Source organism: Topomyia yanbarensis, chromosome 2 (genome assembly GCF_030247195.1).
Source record: "Topomyia yanbarensis strain Yona2022 chromosome 2, ASM3024719v1, whole genome shotgun sequence".
Taxonomy (NCBI): Eukaryota; Metazoa; Arthropoda; class Insecta; order Diptera; family Culicidae; genus Topomyia; species Topomyia yanbarensis.
In genome coordinates, this window is record NC_080671.1 from 202,709,030 (window position 1) to 202,729,361 (window position 20,332).

The window sequence follows — 20,332 nt, forward strand, 5'->3', positions numbered from 1 at the left end:
GGTAAAGCTACTTGGGATCACCTCACACACCTCAGTATGAGGCTCTGTGTCACAACGATGATAACACACAGTGTAGTATGAAACGCAGTATGGCAATAAATACGGGACACATGGATGCTACCGTGCACAGTAGCCGGTCTGCAACGGGTTGAGTTTATTCAAATTATGAAATATCAAAAAATCATCATTTAAAAGATTATTATTGCTGAAATTAATAGTTAGAAACACATTCTTCTAGGTCACCGATTTTTGACGTAGGACTACGTCTTTGTTTTCGATATGGGGGTGCACTCTGAAATTCTACAAAAATGGTATGTAACGAAAAGTGGTCCAATTTTAAACGCATATAATTCAGCCATCTCACGATAAATTTTCAAATTTTTTGCACAAATCGCCCCGAAATACTTCTAAGAATAGATTCCAATAGATAAACCCAAAGATTTTTGATATCATAGCATTAAAAAATTAAATAATATACAACCTTGTCAAAATATCGCGCATTTACACACAGAAGATAGCGCTTCCCAAACCCTGTACGACGGTTTGGTGTACCTAGCGCGCAACGCTTCTATGAATGACGTCATCATCGACTATTTAAAGAACGGACTTGGCCAGACACGCTCAGTTCCCTGTTGAACGGCTGGCGAAGCAGATCACTGCGCTGTGTTTTTTACAGCCAGTGTATCTGAGCTAGAAGTCCGTTACACTGGCTGTGGAGGGACGCTACCCTGTGTCGTCCAACAGGCGACCGCTCCAACTGCTTCCTAAATGCCGCTGTAATGTTGCCAGTAAATTTTTGGTTTAACTAGCACATGTATTTGCTATTTGCGCTTGAAATTAAGTAATGTAGTGGTAGTAATAAGCTTCCCATTTTGGTTTAAACGCAAGGACAGTTTTTAAAACAGGATTTGATTAATTAGTTTAGCTCATCTAAGCAATTTTATCAATTCTGTAATTTAAAAGGAATTTTACGGAACTTGGTGAATTTGGCCCCACTTGCAACTGGTATAATCAACCTGCACAAAGTGTTGCATAACGCAGGGCTGTTTTTTGGAACAAAATGTGTTATCATTCAGCCCTTCGCTATGCAAAATCACGATATTATGACAGATGGGCTAAGCACGGCCGTGTGGAATTTTGGTGAAATGCGCTAATAGTGTCGTGGTGGTACTAGTTGTCTCTTTCGCCCTACCCATCATCATCAGCGTTGACAATGTTTTGGGCGAATGTGAACTGGCGGTAAAATGAACACGTTAAGCAAAGTCATTATTTTCTAACTAATAAGTGAATAAGATATTACAATCACCTTATCTTTCTTGTTAGACATTGTTAGACATGTTTTGTACATATCTGGTAAAAATATTTCGTCATTTTTTCAAACATGATTCTTGATTTCTAAACATGTCCAAAAATGAGACATGTTTATAGCGAGTGGGTAAAATGAACATGTGGCGGTGGTAAAATGAACAGCTTCTGGTGACCTGCAAAATGTCCTGTATGTATGCAATGCGCAGCGTTGGAAAGCATTTTTCGATCAATGCTAATATCCCAACAAATCATGAGCTTTGCATACACACAGTGCCTTTTGCAGGCAAAAAAATTGTCACGGAAGAATTGAAATTTCATGACTTAATATTAACCATTTTACAATCCTGTGGCATCGAAACACATCTAAAAACTTGGGGTTATCCATGGGTGTTTGAACTTTTAGGATCTGTTTGAGAGCATCTAGAAAGCTTGTTCTATACATGAGATGTTATATTATATATTATATTGTCTAAAATTTGATTTTTCTTCACCGGTCCGGGTATTTTTTCCCACACACTAAGTACTAAATAAATATTTTACATTAAGTAGTATAGTCCTACGTCTACAGTTCGTGCAACCCCATAGGGCTGCCACTTGTAGTTTTTCTGATTTATTTTATTAAAATCATAAAATAACGATAAAATAAGATCTGCAAGAAACCTTAACATTAAACTGAAGAATCTTTTCAGTCATTAAAGCAATGCTTCCAAATTGCACACAAGCTTTTTTTAACGTCATAATCTATCTATATAATAGTTTAGAAATACTGATAAAACTTCAATCAAAACATGTTTTCCATAATTTGGTTTTGATTTTGCGAAGATACATAAAAAGCATTTAGTGCATTAAGCTGGTTCAAATTGTCAAATTATATAATTAAAATGTTAATTAAGGTGAACAGTGCTGAAAATAATTGTTCTGGTTTATATATCCCCGCTGTTTAACCCTAAAAAAAGCAAGCGAGTCTCCGAGGTTCGGCGGCTAACGAGTTTTTAGTTAGAAAGAGCTTTGTATGCAATGAAGGCTTGTATATGGAAATTTCTTTAACTGACATTAAAATTCGCTGAAAAATAGTATATTACGGAAATAACACATATAAGGTGTTTCACAAGAGCGTGCCCTAGTAACAATTGTGGTTAGGTTTCGTCGCGGTTGCGGTAATTACCGTATTTACCGCATCCGCACCGCGAAATCTGCGGTGCGGTGAGACACTTTTTCTCGCAGATGCGGTGCCGGAAAGAGTTTTTACCGCGCGGTTTTACCGCAACCGCACCGCAAAAAAATGTAATAATTTTGATTATTCTAAATTGATAAACAGACTGCTATAACGAAAGAAAATCTAGCTGTGTCCGAAATATTTTGACGCTATCATTTTTACGACATATTTTGGACCAGTTATTTTATACTTCTAAGTAAAACTTCACAAACTAACAGAGCTGCAAATTTTCACCAGGTTGTTTTGAACTTGAATAAAGAACACATCTCAAATCATGGCCTGCTATGTTCAATTTGCTGTTTTTCGTTTGCATCATTCATTCAAACAGCCGAGCTGCTCAATCATTTTCCATTCATTTTCGATTTCATTGACCCTGTGAATATCTCTGTTCTGGGATATTGACTAAGTTTTTCAAGCAAAACTACTCTGAACATACTTCTTACTGTTCATGTAAGCTTTAAAACGCAAAATATGCCAGAATTTAACCTAAACTGGCCTCTACAGAGCAGATGCCAGCTTTGGTTGATGAATGAAAAAGCATCAATTTGAAATGAAGACGTACGGTTTGGTTATGAAAATCCTGCCAACTTGAAAGTGAATGATTAAGGGAGGCTTTGAATTTGAATCATGGTTGGGTTTGATTGAGCTGAAAGCTGGCATTTGAAAATGAGAATTTGCACCACTGACCCCCGCACAGTGATTAAGAACTTTATAAAATTTGCCAAAACATAATACAACATAAAACAAATACATAAAATTCAAGACACAATTATTTGATCATTTAAAACAATAAATTTGTACTCTTAAATCCTATTTAAAAGTGCATCACTTCTCCCGATTTCTGTTGGAATTCGTGGAATTATGAATCGTTTTCGATATCAATTTTTCAACTGTGAATTTTGACTAATTTAATGGAATTAGAGATGAACTAATTATGCTAGGACTTAAACACAACCCTCTTGATCAAACCAAACGAATTTGGAGTAATTGGCAGTAAAGGATACAAATGTATGAATGCGTCCAAAATAAGGAGGGATCCAAATTAGGATGATTATTCTATCATTCGTTCATCAACATCGTATTTCTATCTTCTTTGATTGCTGTGTAAATTCACTCTTTCTCAAAAAGTATGCTACATAACTTTTTTTGCGTACTTCCATTCAAATTTACTATAATTTTCTACCAAATTAAGTCCTGATATTTTTCAGTTAAGACTATTTTGTAGCCTTTATGAAGCTTTTTTGCCAAATACCACATAGTTTGACTCCGGTTCACTTCAATTGAAGTTTTTGCCATTGGCTCTTTGGAAAAATATTATAGGAAAAAACATTAAATGCTAGAACTTTCGAACTAGCCTTTAGAAAATTATACTTCATACATTTTTAAAGGGAGCAATCTTAGTTTTTGAATGAGAATACATCTGTTTCTTGAAGAATGCGGAAGTTAGAGTTTTGGGATATTTTGTCCGTAAAACCCCCTATTTTTAAAAACCATACATTTTTTGCAGTTTTTCTAATGTACCGGTTGAGACCGGACTCCTGCTTAGATGTAATGTATAGAGCATTTTTTTCGTCAAATATGGCGTCGTTCTTATTGATGAAATACAATATGTTTTTATTTCACTGTATTGGAATATATGCACTACTATATAGAAGTACTGGTATTTCGACATTATTTTTTTTTGGTAAGATTCCTTTAAGAATGAAATTTTCGCTTTTACTACGTAAATGCAAAAAACATTCATTTCATTTTCATATGTCAAAAACATTGAAAATATGAAAATTTAAAGAAAAAAATATGCAACTTCATTTCTAATTACATTTTTATTCCACATTTTTTCAGTTAACTGAAGGGTTGCTAAAATAAAAGTTTTCCTATTACTGCAGTAGAACGTTCTTGAATGTATAATGTTTTCCTTAAAATGTACGGAATTTTACTAATAGAAAATACAAAAGTTGATTTTTTCATAAACATTTCATTCTGAGGAGTCTCTTAAAGTTAAATTTCGTGTGAATAAGAATAACATTTTATTATATATGGTTTGTACAATTTTTTAACACTATTTTTAAAAATATAAAAATTTTACCGCATTTACCGCATTACCGCGCGGTGTGGTGCGGTAAATAAATTGCGGTTGCGGTAAGCGGTGTGGCTTCATAATTTTTTTTTTGCCGTTTCGGTGCGGACAATCCATTTACCGCCCACATCCGCACCGCGACGAACCCTAATTGTGGTTTTATGATAGTTTTATAGCCACTGATAAAACTTAGATAGCACTTGTAGCGTGCTATAAAACTTCAATTGTTACTTGGATATAGTTTTTAAACGCAAAATGCCAAGGCCTCTTAGGCCTGCTGCGCATTACAACTTCAACTGAGCGTACTTTGACGTAAATAGTCATATTTAGAGCACATATTTGCATGCAAAAATAAGTTCTAATCAATACATTTCAGAAAACTCCTAAGTTTTGACGAATTTATATTCTACATAGTGTAAAAAACATTTATCGTTCGAACAAACGCATGTTCGTAGAGTTATATTGTTGTAACACGTTGTTGGTTTAAACATATTTTTGTATCAATAAAATATGCCTCCGAGGAAATGTTCGTAAAACATTTTATTCAACAACAAAATGGAATTTTTGCACTATATCCAAAAAGTATTTTTGCATGGCGTTTTATTACATAGCATTGAAGCAAGCTATCAATTGGGTTTGTGTCACAAAATTTCAATATATCACAAATGAAGCAGTTAAATTTTCATTACAAAATCTTGTGAGGTTAGATAATGTTTGATACTTGTAAATTGGCATAATATTACACATTACTATTTTTGCCTCATAATAGGGAAAACAGGCATTTCCCAAGGACACAGTTGTTTTTATCTTGGATTAAAAAATTTGGACACTCCAAAAATAGTAACTTTCATTTCATATATTTTAACTTTTTTGCTTAACTCAATCTTTATGCTGAACTGGTTAGTCCCTAGGGTTAGTATATGCAGGGAATATTTTTGCGAGTATCTGACTTTTTTCGGAATGTAGAATAGCAAGTGACTATCAGCGAAGGCTTAAATTTTTAATTTTCTGAGTATTCTGAAGACTAGACTAAATTATTCAATTATTTCAAATAGAAAAATGATTCAAACAGTCGAAAGAATTGTAATAAAAAATAAAAGTGATCAAAATTCATTTGATTTCATATAATTTTATTGTAAGAGGTATTAAGTTTTACCGCGCCTTAGCGGCTTGCCTTTTAACACTAGGATTTTAGTTTACAAATTATGTTTTGCCAGAGACGTTCTACAAAAAGCTTCGTCACCGAGTCGTTTGTCGATATTTTTGCCTAGAAAAATTACAGCGTGTTTTTGAAATAATACACTATAATGTACAAAAGTTTTGATAAATTTGCTTCACGCAAAGTGTTAAAAAAATTTCAAAAAAGTGTTTTTTTTTTATTTCACGCTGAAACCTTCAACCTTAGTGTTGGTATAAAAGATTTATAGAGCGTTTCGTTAGCTTCCAAACTGTTGGTATAAATAAAACCTTTGTATATCGCCAGCTGGTAGGTATACACCAGAGTGACAAGAAAAAATAACCCCTATCGGCCCACATCTGAAACGATTCCTCGTCCCACCAGGAGTACTTGCTCGAAATTTGAAGCAAATCGGACAAGTTTAGCTACCGGACAAACGTACCTGTACAATAATTCTTTCGAATATCTTAATATTCTATCTCTGCTCTATGAAAAATTAATGTTGGCGCCCTCTATGCGGCTGGAACTGAAATTTTCTAACCATAAAATAACTCGTATTATGTACTACATTTCTTCTGAACATACTATTGAGCTAAATCTGAGCATTATTTCACAAAAATGTGTGGTTCGTGGGAAAAGAGTACTGATACACGATCATGCACTGCTAGGCCCCATGCAAAACTGACTCAGACATAATTTCGCTAAAAGTTTCAACAAAGCCGGATTGACCAGCAGTTTTCGACCAAGTTGCAGACAATACAGTTATCTTTCTTATTTTCACTAACAATAATAATACGATGCATACAGTGCCACCTTGTGTCGAAAATGCGAGTTAGTTGGTTTTCTCCATGTAAATTATCGAAAAATCCCACACAAACTTCAGGCGCGTTGGTCCGGTAGCTAGACTTGTCCGATTTGCTTCAAATTACTCCTGGTGGGACTAGGAATCGACTTAATGGTGGGCCGATGGAGTTCCTTATTTTTCTGGGCAGCCTAGTATACACGTTCCTACCTGTTCGGTTAAGCCTGACACTAAGCTATTTTAGGATTCGGTCGTCTAAACGCAATCCAAAACTACAATGACACGATTTTTGAAAAATAGTTAAAACTGTTCTGGTTATTTAAGGTTTCAAATTTTGTTCACACTAATTTTACAGTGGATTTACAAAAACTTCTAATTTTGCAGTAGATTTACCCAAAATCGATTGTAGTCTAGAAAGACTTAATAGCAGAAACAACATTTCTTTAATAGTAGAAAAAACTTTTCAAAGTTGATCATCGTGATAAAACTTGGTTATTCGTGTCTTACTTCCCGTTTGACTACAAGTCCACCATCCCACAAGTTCCTTCTTTGTGAAGTCGTTTTAGAATTTGTGTAGGTGAGTAGTACACATACACATTTTTTATTTGCAGATTAAAAAAAAATTTCTCGTAATTTTACAAACACTTTTCTGTTTTTGCCTAATCCCAGTACTTTTTGGAGTTAACCAGCCAAGCACTTAACGATCATAGGCTTCGCGGATGTCGGTGTTGAAGATAATTTTTTTTGTTCGCTGAGGCTCTAAAAATGTTTAGCAGAAAATTTAAAAAAAAAACAATTATCATTTTACCGATATATCATAATGCGCTGCTGCGCGGAACATTACTGAGCTCAACTAGTATTAAATGTTTCACATATAAAATTGTCTCTAAAATCTGGTAATCTTTTGAAGTATTTAAAATGACACCATGCAACGGTCAAAGCTTGCCTTCATTTTCAAGGTAACACACTCTCCCTGGCGTATAGTTTGTAAACCATTCGCGAGCATATCCAAATCACACATTATTCTGGAATGGTATTGGGGGGATTTTTTGCCATAAATGTCGAGCGTGTTGTTGTCTGTATCCAAAGTATCTGAATGATTAGCTTGCGAGCGAGGACTCCCTTCTAACTTCTTCAGGAAGTCATAATTATCAGACAATACTGTTGCAAGTAGTTAATTTGTATTTTTTTTTTCCTGCCATGGAAGAAAACTTTTTTTGACTACCACAATGATGATTCGTGGAATACTTCTTACTGTTTTCGCATAGTTAATTTGTTATCTCTATCTAAATTTTTGCTCAAAACAGAAGACTGATAAAATCAAAAGAAGTTGATTCTTAGTGCACATAACAGTTATAGAACAAGTTCTACGATCCTACTGGCAACTAGTCACACCAGCCCATCAAATAAAAGTAGTTCATGCAAAAGAAATCGCGATCAAAAAATATTTAAGTGATTTCAATCCACTTTCGTATATTCTTAAAAGTACAGGGAATCACAATTATAATTTAGTCTCCGTTCAGTTTTCTGTGCTTGTTGGTAAAATCAGAGTCATTAAATTTAATTATGTTCACTTTGCGGTTGAACAATAGAGCATTTTCATGTTTAAAAATGTTGTTTGTATGTGGGATACTCCTAACTGAAAAAGGGGTCGTAGTGTAGTTTTTGAAAGACAAAATAACAACCATGAAATTCTTAGTGGCTTAATTCAATTATCTTGCAGTTCTAAAAATAAACTATTTGATGCATAAAACTATGTGCACAAGAATGTAAATTAGTGCATCAATTTCAAAGTCTCACAAAATATATTTTCTTCCACGCGTATTGCGCAAAAGCAAAATTATACCGTCAACTGAATCAGTCTTCAAAAATTTAATAAAAGTTCTTGAGACTTTTTATGAGTTAGAAGATTGATTGACAGCTCAGGATTACTCCATAATACGGTTAAATCAAAGCACCTACTAAAGAACCAATCTCAAGAAAAACAGGAATGTACATGGGACAAATATGTGGTTGTGTTGATTTTTGCATCGATACTGTAACTGCTCTGTGAATCAGAGTGGTTAAGGTACTCCGTACAACAAAATTATCCACCGAATAAGAAATTGCTTCTAGCATGAATAAAAGAATGTGAATTTTCTCTATTAATAAAGCACCTGATTGAACTAAATGTTATACTCTCCTAAAAACTTTTCCCGCTGAGCTTAAACCATAAATCAATATATTGATAATAACTTCACCATGCACCTTAATTGAGACTGGATAGCAGTCGGTTTTCCCTTTCCAAATTTAATCATCATTCTGAGTGGCCGCTTCGAGTACGAGAACAAAAAAGGCAAGCCATAATAAGAACGCTCATCATAAAAAATAGTCATCTGCGCTTTGACGCGTAGTTCGGTTAATAAACAAGAAGAGATCACTAGTTATAGTTGAGATTACAACAGGTCATCTTACTTATTATTTATAGATACAAAGCAAACTTGAACTCTACTAATGACGCGTGCCTTTCATTGCAATGTTTAGATTAAATAAAAGATATGAATTTCTTCGTAGATAGTTGTTTACCCTTTTTTGTACCTTTCCGACATCTGTCCAACAAAAATATTCTTAACATGCCTTCAGGCTACCTGGTTACCCGCAAAATTGGAAGCCCCATAACTATAAGATTTTTGGATTCAGGAACTCATCCACTTTTAGACTCTGATTGAAGGAATTGAATGAGTACATTTGGTTCTCGATATTCCGGATTCCCGCAGGCTTATATATGGGATAGTATTGCCTTAGAAGTCAATTACTTATCGTAACACAACCATCCAATGATATGATATAGGACGGTATCAAATCACTCAAACTTCGAAAAAAAATTTCGAAGCCCTTCCGGGCCTAATAGTGTGTCTGTAAGTATGTACACTAAGGTCATGTAACTATCTCAGCAATAGCTGATCCGAACTTAACGAGCCTGTTTTTGTTAAATGAAAGGCCTAATGTGATCATTAAACACTATTATTTTTGATTTTCGATGTGTTGTTTACTCTCTGCGATATGGGTGATTTTGTCAAAACACGATATGTTTAACTACATAACTTTCAAACAGACAGGTTATGTGCATATAATTAGAAATACCTTTCTAACAAGCTATAAATTGTAAAAATCCGCTTACGAACGCCGGAGTAAATAAACAATTTATGTTTTTATTATCCGCGTAAGATATTTTCAATAACTTTAAATCGTCACTGTTGTGCTCTCTTATGACAACCGCCATTTAGCACATTTCGAGAAAAAGAATTTTCAAAGTTTGAACTTGAATATCTTGAAACTCAGAAATGGTAGAAACAAGACAATTGTTTTTGCTGAAAATGTAAACGAAAGTCGCACTCCCACGCAGCGATACCAGGTTTACAGACATGTCTGTATTTTACAGACTTTTGATATCCTCCTACAGACGTAGTTAGACATCTACAGACTTTTAAAAGAGTAATAGTGTTAAGCAAAATTGTACTAGAATAACTGTATTCGACTACGAGTGATTACTTCATAATAGTATTCTAATTTCAATCTACTTTTAAAGTAATATTCTAGTCTAACTAGGATTTACACAATCATCACAATCTTCTATAAACATTTCATAGAAACATGTGGCATCGCTGCTCACACGTGTCATAAGTGTGAATTGATGAAAAAATTTGTATGAGATGTCATAAGCGTGCATGGGAAATTTTCCATTCAAATAAAGCATAAATTATTACCTTTAATTTATATCTTCGGTTTTATTTGGTCTAGAAACAATCGGTGACATGCATTTTAAAGGAAATTGGTCCAGGAATCTTAAAAAAAAAGTAGTTTTTGGCTGCAATGCTGCCAAACATGCAATATTTCCAGTTTAAAAATTAAGCTGCATTTTGCTCGCAATACCCCAAATCTGTTCCGGTTATATTTTATGTTTCATATATTTTATATTTTGTATATTTTTTGTTGGTTGATCCGGATTTACTGTGTTTTTATTTAATTCAAGACTACACTAGTGTGTTGATACCGCCTGTTTTTTCCGGGTGGAGTCATCTTAAATGATACATCATCTGAATTTTCTTTAAGTCAAAGCTACAGTAATGTTTACTGCTGCTCTTCTGAAAATGGAGGGACGTGCACGAAAGGATGTTTGTGGAGTGTGACAGGACGGGACGATATGTGCAGTTTAATTGATTAAGCCGTTTTCATGTGCCATTTTCGATGATCGTGCACCGATGCGGTGGAGTACTTTAGATTTGCACTTTCGACCAGTACCAATGAAACAATCCATTTTTCCCTTTGCTCAGAAGTGCCAAATCTGTGCGCGAAATTACTCCGGCGCACATCAATCAAAAACTCTAATATAGTAGGACGAAGATATTCTCTTGGGTGCTACCGTAGATAGGTAACCCGATGTTGTCATAACAAGAGTTAGTCGGATATAGTGGTTGATATGGTAACAAAAATTACCGTGTCGTGGTTCCATTGTTTTGAGCCCAATAGAAAAAGCAATGACTTCTCAGTCGATTTTTAGTATCGGTTTGGCCTATTTTGTGAAATATACAGTACAGTTATTTGTGCTTTCCGTCAACGCTCAACGAACGTAGAAAGTTTCTGTTTTCTTGATCCTGTACTGCCTATTAGGACATGGAAGTCCTGTATGGATTTTTGTCGAAGGCGAGTTGTTTGTTGGTTTGTATTTTATGCGTTTTTTGTTTATATTACTACTAATTAACCGATTTCGCCAATTTTCTCTATTGTTTCAGAGAGCGAGTAAGAGCGCTATAACCCTGGCTCATTAGCCAGGGCAGGGCTAAATACTTCTGTCCCATCCCAGGAATCTAGGACCAAAGGAGTGACATTAACCCTCTTAGCAAAGTCACTCCCAACGATTTATCAAACCCCCATCAAATTGAATCGGTTGTGTACGGTTGTCCACGTTTCTTCCTTATTCAAGGTTCAAAATAATCCATTGATTAAATTATTCATTGAATGAATAATTTGATTGCCGTATAATTTTGAATCATCTTTATTTTGTACGCTACACAGTTGGCCTGGCCGCTTTAATGCTTGTGTCATATTCAATATGTGCTACAAACATTAATAATGACAAGAAAAATTGGAGACGAACGTCTGCAATTTTCCAGGATCCCTACATGTATTGGCTGTGTATGTATAGACTAGACTAGACTAGAAAGCTGCATTTTGCTCGCAATACATGTATTTTTGTTATGAAAAGTATTGTGCCATTGTGTTCCTCAGACATTTTTACACACAAAAACATCTAAAACTTCAATATAACTTGAGCAAATCTTAAGACACAGTGATTTGAAGAAAAATAAATCACAATTTCTCATCGCGTTTCTAGCTATATTTCAGTAAACAAGCAGCATTTCAAAATTACGAAAACGCCACTTTGGTGAGATTTTTCAGGCAATTAATCTGGAATATCTAACTCAGTTTACCCCAAAATAGCGTTTGTCATAAGATAGCACAACAGCAACGAAATGGGACCCTTGCATAAAGACTATTGGTTTACTGGTTTACCGATTTTTAATATCGGGGAATGAAAACACATTAACATGATTTAACCGTTATGTGTCCGACGCGGTACCCTTTTTAGGTTTCAATTAATGAAATTCCCATGTTTTATCCATCGCTGGAAATTGAAACTTTGTGACATCTTAGAATTTCACAAAGTCAAACTTTTGGGTTAATAATATTGTTGATATAGTAAGGGGGGAGTGAGGAGGGGCCCCTGAATTTTTTTACTTCGTAACAAGCCGACGTGGGTACCCGTGTACCCACAAAACTGAAATACCAATAACTAAGGCAATTCTTGGTGTTTTGGATTCGAGAACTCATCCACCTTTAAACTTGGTTAAAATGAATCGGGTTACGTCATTCGGTTCCCGGGAATTCGGATTTCCGGAAGCATGTTCAAGTGCTGCGATACTATTTGTGAATTTCACTGAAATACTATCAATGAGGGTATCAAATTTCTTGGAATTGCATCAGTAGGCTATATCTCGTGGTTTTGGAATCATTTGGTGATTTGACCCCGGAACGGACATTTTGGAGCAGGTTCCAGTGGGGCAGTGAGTGTCTATTCCATTCCAATTTCATTTTTCAAACTGCCATACGGTCCCGTAACAACAAATAACAGAGTTCCGAGACGATTTGAAGAGTTCTGATACTCATATTGCTAGGACATTATAAAAATTTACAAATCATACCTTAGTACTGGAACATTACTCCGGAAAATCCGGATTATCGGACCGGACGAGTTCTTGAATCCAAAACATCTAAAAGTGTCTAAATCAGTTAAAGGAAGCCATAGTTATGAGTTTGTGGGTACCCGGGTACCCTCGTTGGCCTGTTAAAGGTGTTTTTTTTTTGTTGGACACATAACAGTTAAGGAACTGCATTCCAAAACATCTTGTGAATTTACTCAATGTTGAATGAACTATTTCTCAAAAATTAATAGGTAAATTTAACACAACGATAAAGAGCAAACTTTTTTCAAAGTTACGGTGTTTAATAAGTGTTAAATAAGCTTTTGTAATATTGTGTAGGAAAAAAAGCTGAAAATTTCAGTATTTTCTCTATCTGCAACATATAAACCCTTAAGTATAGCAATTAATTGGTATACGAACTGGAATAGGTTCGCCAAATTTTGGAAGAAGTCTATAAAATAACCCCAAGGAAACTACCTAAAAATTGTTGTAGTTCGATCCAATAAAAAAAATCCTCAAAAATGCAATGTACCTATTAATGTGGAACACAATGAATAATACATACAATAAAGACCCGTTATTAACAGTCTCATGGTGTATTTTAGGCTGAAAATATGAGGGCATTGACTAAATCGGGCAATTTTCTTTTTCTTTATAATAAACTGAAGCTGTTAAAATATTCTTGCCGTCTCTTGATGTAGTCTGATAACTATTTCTGATTATTTAATATATATTTATTTTAAAGAGGTTTTCTAACGTAAAATTTAAAAAAGATGAACCTTTTGTTTTTGCATATTTCCATCTTCATGATAAGGAAAACATGCTCAAGAAAGGATATACTCGAATTCAGTCTTGTTCGTCTGCTAGAGCCCATCAAACATATGTTCATATTTGGCTGATAAAATCGGGTTTTCAATGTATTATAATAGATATTCAGTATTCGAAGAAGTCTCTTGTGAACGACTGTAGAACGACTTTGTTTCTACTTACTTGAAGTTTTTTTTTAAACTGTAGAGCCTTGATTTCCACTGCGACCATTTAAAGGAATATTAAGGTACTTGAAGTCTGCGGCGTAGCCAGAAATTCGGTTTGGTGAAAATCGAACTTACTGTCCAAACTACATAATTCCGAAACCGTAATTTTTGAAGTTTTAAAATTATGCAGAATTAATTTTTCAGAAAATAGTAACAGAGTTCGTGTCTTTAGCGAATTTGTTGAGACTTTATTGTAGACGTGAATATTAACCTGAGTAAATTCGCCATAAATACTTCTTAGACGATATAACGTCAAAATTATTTTATCAAATGATGTGCTGTTTAACGTTTCTAAAACTCATCGAAGATACTAAACCTCCGAAATTGGCGGTTTCAAGATGATGCTATCTTGACCTTAAATTACTGTTTTTGAACATTTGACCTATTCATATAATTGGTCATACAACAAAAATCAAATGCTCATCAAAATCGATCAGGACCTGCTAGAGCCGAATGGAAAACGCCATTTTTCATTTATCATTTGTCCAGACTACGATTCCATGCCTGGTTATGTTCAATACAATGGTGGTAATGTATATTACACATTCAGTACGATTAGCACATACATACAATGGATCGACAGCCACGATCTTGAGATACTATGTGTCGATACTGAAACATCACTTGAAACCAGCGGCGGATCCGGGAGGTCCGGGGCCTGCCGAAAATTTTCAACTTGTTAAGAAATTTTAAGCTAGTTTTAATTTTAAAGTAGCAACCCCTTACTGCATACTTCCTCCGGGCCGGGATGATTGACGATTTTTAGAGTGCTTGAATAACCTTTCTATATGAGAAAGACAAAAATGTTCCTAAGTCCAAAAAAGTCAATTTTTGTCAAAATTTGTTTTTCGAATTTACATCAAATCTCAATGTTTCATGCATTTTAAAGTCATTTAGCATCAAAAATACAAATTTGATTTTGAAATGTTCCCCTACTCCCCCCTTTGAGAATTTTTCATTTCAGTTTATATGGGAATTTGCTGTGCGATCGCACTCTTCAACCCGTAACTCTGGAACCGGAAGTCCAATCAATAAAAAAAATTCAATAGCAGCCGATGGGAAGGTTGTATCTTTCATTTGAGACTAAGTTTGTGCAAATCGGTCCAGCCATCTCTGAGAAACAGATATGCCATTTTTCATACATACACACACAGACATTTTCCGATCTCGACAAACTGAGTCGAATGGCATATGACACTCGGCCCTCCGGGCCGGGATTAGGTGGCCGATATTTAGAGAAAATGAGAAAGGCAAAAACATTTTTAGCAAATGATGAAAGTTATGCAATTTTTTGGTGAGCAGTTCTATGTTTCATAGACATTAAATCAATTTTAACTTCGTTATCTATTAAATAAAGACCCTTATTACAGTACATCTCTTCAAAAGCGAGCCTAATATGAAAGGAAATCTGAGAATTATAATTGATTTAAGAACTCTGGAATTTTCTATTGGAATTTTTAGGCAGTTATTTGATATTGATGCTATTAGACAACTGTGAAATCAAGACCAATAGATCAGTTACATATCAGGACCCCATTCCGATAATTTATCAAAAGTCCTCATGATGTTTACAACAACAGGTTATCAATGTACGGATCTGATAATTCTTATTGAATTATTGAATTAAATCAGTCAGCACAAATAAATTTTTAACTTCAATTCAATTTTTTTTGGTGGGGTGGGGGAGGGGGTGTATTGTGTAAACCCCAAAATCTTCTCTTGGAGTTATTTATTTCGCTTTTCATTTTCCAAGATATGTTTCAAATCGATTCGATAGTTATAAGTTAGAAAAAATGCAGTCAGAAGGTTCGCGCAAATTAACATTTTTGCACTGATAAGTTAGCAAGTTCCTTCCAGACAACTTGGAATTGTTCAATGATTATTTCTAGCGGTTGTAGATAGAAAAATGAAATACAAAATTCTTTTTATCGAATTAATGTTTGGATTATTACTATATTGAACAATAAATAGGCGACAAAGGGTAATCCACAAACAACAAGCCATGACTTTTAAAGTATTCAAAATAGATATTCAATGTCCTCAGTAAAGCTATTCGCAAAAGTAAGAGCTACAAATCTGCTGAAGGCATCATTTCAATACAATCACTTCGAAGAAAATTTATGAGAATATCTCACTCATAGGGGGATTAATCAGCAAAAGCACAATACCAAAAGAAAGGGCATATTGCCTCCATTAAATTCTCCGAAGATACTATTGACCTAAAATTAGCCGTTTTGGCGTTAATAATTGATTACATGTTTTTCGTCTTATTTCTGGCTATAGGAAATGATAAAAATCATTTGTCCGTATGTAATGTTAAATATCTCTTTTGATAATCGTCCGATTTCAACAATCTATAGCTTGTTCGGAAGGTATTTGTATAAGATATCTAAAAATATATAAAGTGGTAATCTATGTTGTGTATTTCGGCAGATAATTTAAAAAGCTGCAAAAACCGCTATTTTTACACATTCAAACATTGATATCTTGGAAACTAAACATCAGAATCAAAAACAAATTAATAGCGTTATGTCTGGCTGATAGGTCTTTCTGTAATCAGGGGCACTTTCAATGGCGATTCGTAGTAACTCTACTTAAGCTCGACTCCTACCAGCAGGAGATAAAGGGTTAGTCAGTTAGATTTTAAGGTTGGACAGAGAATGAGCAAAAATCGGAAACGAAAAAAGCAGTTTTTTCCACACCTTATGTCATTCATTTTTCTGGTTGATATATTTTATTCAGTTTCTTTATTTTATTATTATTAGTAATTCTGTTCAGTCATTTCTTTTACTTTGTTCAACCAATTTGTTAATTTTACTCGATTTAACTTATTCTATTGATTTTTTCAACTTTTCTTTGAAATATTCCTATTTTTCATTCAATGACTTGGACTAATTTGATTGTGATGGGCATGTTTCGTTAAATCCGGAGTTCGTTACTCCGTTCATTTTATATTTTTATTATTTTTATTATTTAACCTTCCGGCACTCGCGCGAATGGCTCCCCGAATGAGCAGCCGCATGTGCTGAAAGATGATTTCGCTAAAATTTCGGAAGCTGTTGCACAAAATACACCGGCGCGAGTGCCGGAGGGTTAAGTGATGATAGCTTGGTGTTTGGATTGAGTAAAAGGTTGAGTAAACTTTGCTGTTTTAAATAACCTGGACAACGTCTGTGTGTCGTGTTATAGTACAGAATGAATAGGTTCAAAAACCGGGGATGTAGTGTATGTAGAGGGCCAGTGTCCAGCAGTGGGTTGGCATCACCGTTGTCTTGCTCCGGACAAGACCAGTCTAGGGACTGTGTGGAATCCGGCGGCAGAGGCTAAAATTTAATCCGCTGGGTTCCTACCCCATGTCGTGGGAAGCGGTTCTTTAACTCTAATTCTTTGTATTGAATTGCTATAAATATTTCTCATCATTTTTCCTATTATTATTCGTAATGAACCTGCTTGCTTCTGTTTCTGGTAGTCAGAATAAGGATGCGCGCGTGACTTTGCTAGTGTGTTTCTGTCTCGAGCACAGTACGCAGTGGAATTAGTACGCAGTAGTTTTTGCCTCAGGTTGTTGTTAAGACACGAAAATGCTTTGGACTGAACAGAATGATTTCTATGTTTATTGGGTGCTTGTTTGACCAGCTAGGGAATTGGTCCATGGGGCATTGGGTGTGCGTGGGGAGGACGCATGGTTCTGTCTGAGTGGAATGGTGACGGTCATGTGTGAGGGTTGAGAATTGACCCTTCGCGAGAGGAATCGAGGGTTAGTTAGATTTTCCTCAGTTTTATCAGCACAAATAAACTTTTCATAGTCCTGTCGCGAAAACGGTCGGTTGCGGCCCCTGCTCGTTTCCACTCTAGTTTTTTTTCTATTGAAGGTTTTTTGTTTCTTTTCTTTTTGCTGGTTTGTCTTCTGTAGAATTAATTTCTAAATCAACTATTTTCTATATCTTCACTCAGAACTATAGTACTGTCAGTTATCTCATGCTTTGCCTTTCTCATATAGAAAGGTTATGCAATCGCTCTAAAATCGTCAACCTAACCCCGGCCATTTTTTTGGCTTGTATTGGCTCAGGTAGGAGTATGCAGTAAGGAGTTGCTACTTTAAAATTAAAACTAGTTTAAATTTCTTAACGGATCTTCCTCCTTGATCCGCCGTTGGTATCAAGCGATGTTTCAGTGTCGACACATAGTATCTCAAAATCGTGGCTGTCGATCCATTGTATGTACTATGTGCAAATCGTACTGAATATGTAATATACATTTCCACCATTGTACTGAACATAACCAGTTATGGAATCGTAGTTTGGACAAATGAGAAAGGCACAATTGCACCACTAGGTTTTTATACTTCTTTATTTTTTTTTCATACGTTTATTTGACACGGCATTTGCAAAAGCTTTTTACGCCAGTTTCTTTTTTTACATAGCACGTTACAAAAATCCTTAAGACTAATTTTAACTATACTAGTACTTTGTCTAAAACTAACACTGAAATCACTTTATTGTTTGCTTTTTTCCTTACATTGTTGTATTTCATAATGATCTAGTATTTTCGGGTGTATTTATTTACTTTTTTTCTGTTATTGTCTAAATTTAAAAACTAAATATTCCAGGGCACCTTAATTGGTGAATGATTAGCCTTGGATGAGAGTATGAGGAGATGAATTTAATTAAATTTTGACAGACGCTGTTTTTAGAAAATGATAGATAAGTTCCATGTATAGAGGATCGCGATACGCCAGGATGTCTCTAACAGGAACATGGATTGGTCTACCTCGGACTTGTAAAGAATCTACTAATTGTGATCTGGCTTCACGATATTCAGTACAGGACCAAACAACATGCTCAATGTCATGGTAACCCTCTCCACAAGCACAATGATTACCCTCAGCGAGCCCAATACGACGGAGATGCGCATCTAAAGTATAATGATTGGACATGAGCCTAGACATCACACGGATGAAGTCCCGACTTACATCCAATCCTTTGAACCATGCCTTCGTTGATACTTTAGGGATAATTGAGTGTAGCCATCGTCCCATATCTCCATTGTCCCAAGATGTTTGCCAACTAGCAAGTGTCCTCTGTCGAGAAGCGCTATAAAATTCATTGTAAGCGATGGGTCTTTCATATATTTCACCATCTAGTGCACCAATCTTGGCTAAATTATCAGCTTTCTCATTGCCCGCAATAGAGCAATGGGCGGGGAGCCACACTAGGGTAAATTTATAACATTTTCTTGTCAGGTTACTCAGAGATTCTCGTATCTTCCCCAGAAAGAATGGATCGTGATTATCAATCCTCTTTGAGCGTAGAGCTGCAATTGTGCTGAGACTATCAGTGAGGATAAAGTAATGGTTCGGGGGTAAAGTATTAATTATTTGAAAACTATAGTGAACTGCTGCTAGTTCCGCTATATAAACAGAGGCGGGTTCTGCAAGTTTGAGAGAAATTGAAAAATTATTGTTGAAAATACCGAAACCAGTGGCCTCACTGATTCGTGACCCATCAGTGTAAAACATTTTAAGGCAGTCTATGTGTTGATATTTACTTGTGAATATTTTAGGGATCTCCCGCGAGCGTAGATGATCCGGAATTCCACGAATCTCTGCTTGCATGGACGTGTCGAAAAATAAAGTGGATTCAGGAATATCTAGTATATTGACGTATGTGGGAGCATACCTAGCAGGCGTTATTTCTTGTGACATGTGATTGAAATACACTGTCATGAATCTGGTTTGGGGTTGAAGCTCGACAAGTCTTTCAAAATTTTCAATTACCAGTGGGTTCATAACCTCACATCGAATAAGTAAACGAGAAGAGAGATCCCAGAATCGGTCTTTTAAAGGAAGAACTCCCGCTACTACTTCAAGACTCATTGTATGGGTCGACTGCATGCAACCTAAGGCAATTCGTAAACAGCGATACTGTATCCGTTCCAGTTTAATAATGTGAGTGTTCGCAGCTGAACGGAAACAGATGCACCCATATTCCATTACTGAAAGTATTGTTGTTTGATACAATCTTATCATGTCACTTGGATGAGAACCCCACCATGATCCAGTTATTGTTCGCAGAAAATTTATCCTTTGTTGGCATTTCGTTATTAGATACCTAATGTGGCCTCCCCATGTGCCTTTAGAATCGAACCAAATTCCAAGGTATTTAAAAGACAGGACTTGGGCTATCGTTCTACCAACCAACTGAAGCTGAAGCTGAGCTGGATCACGCTTCCTTGAGAAAACGACCAACTCTGTTTTCTCCGTAGAGAAATCGATGCCCAGCTTTAAAGCCCAAATTGATAAATTATCCAAGCTATCTTGCAATGGTTGTTGTAAATTTATAGCTTTTGGTCCTGTGGCAGAAACCACCCCATCATCTGCAAGTTGTCTTAAAGTGCATGGGCTGACAATACAATTATCAATGTCATTCACGTAAAAATTATAGAGAAGGGGGCTTAGACAAGAGCCTTGTGGGAGG

At 35.5% G+C, this 20,332-nt stretch overlaps 1 protein-coding gene across 3 annotated transcripts in view; it reads right to left on the reverse strand.

The window, feature by feature from the left end:
- Positions 1-20,332, reverse strand: part of LOC131682724 (arylalkylamine N-acetyltransferase 1) — a 136,861-nt gene that overhangs the window by 40,348 nt on the left and 76,181 nt on the right. The gene's annotated exons all lie outside the window — the stretch shown is intronic.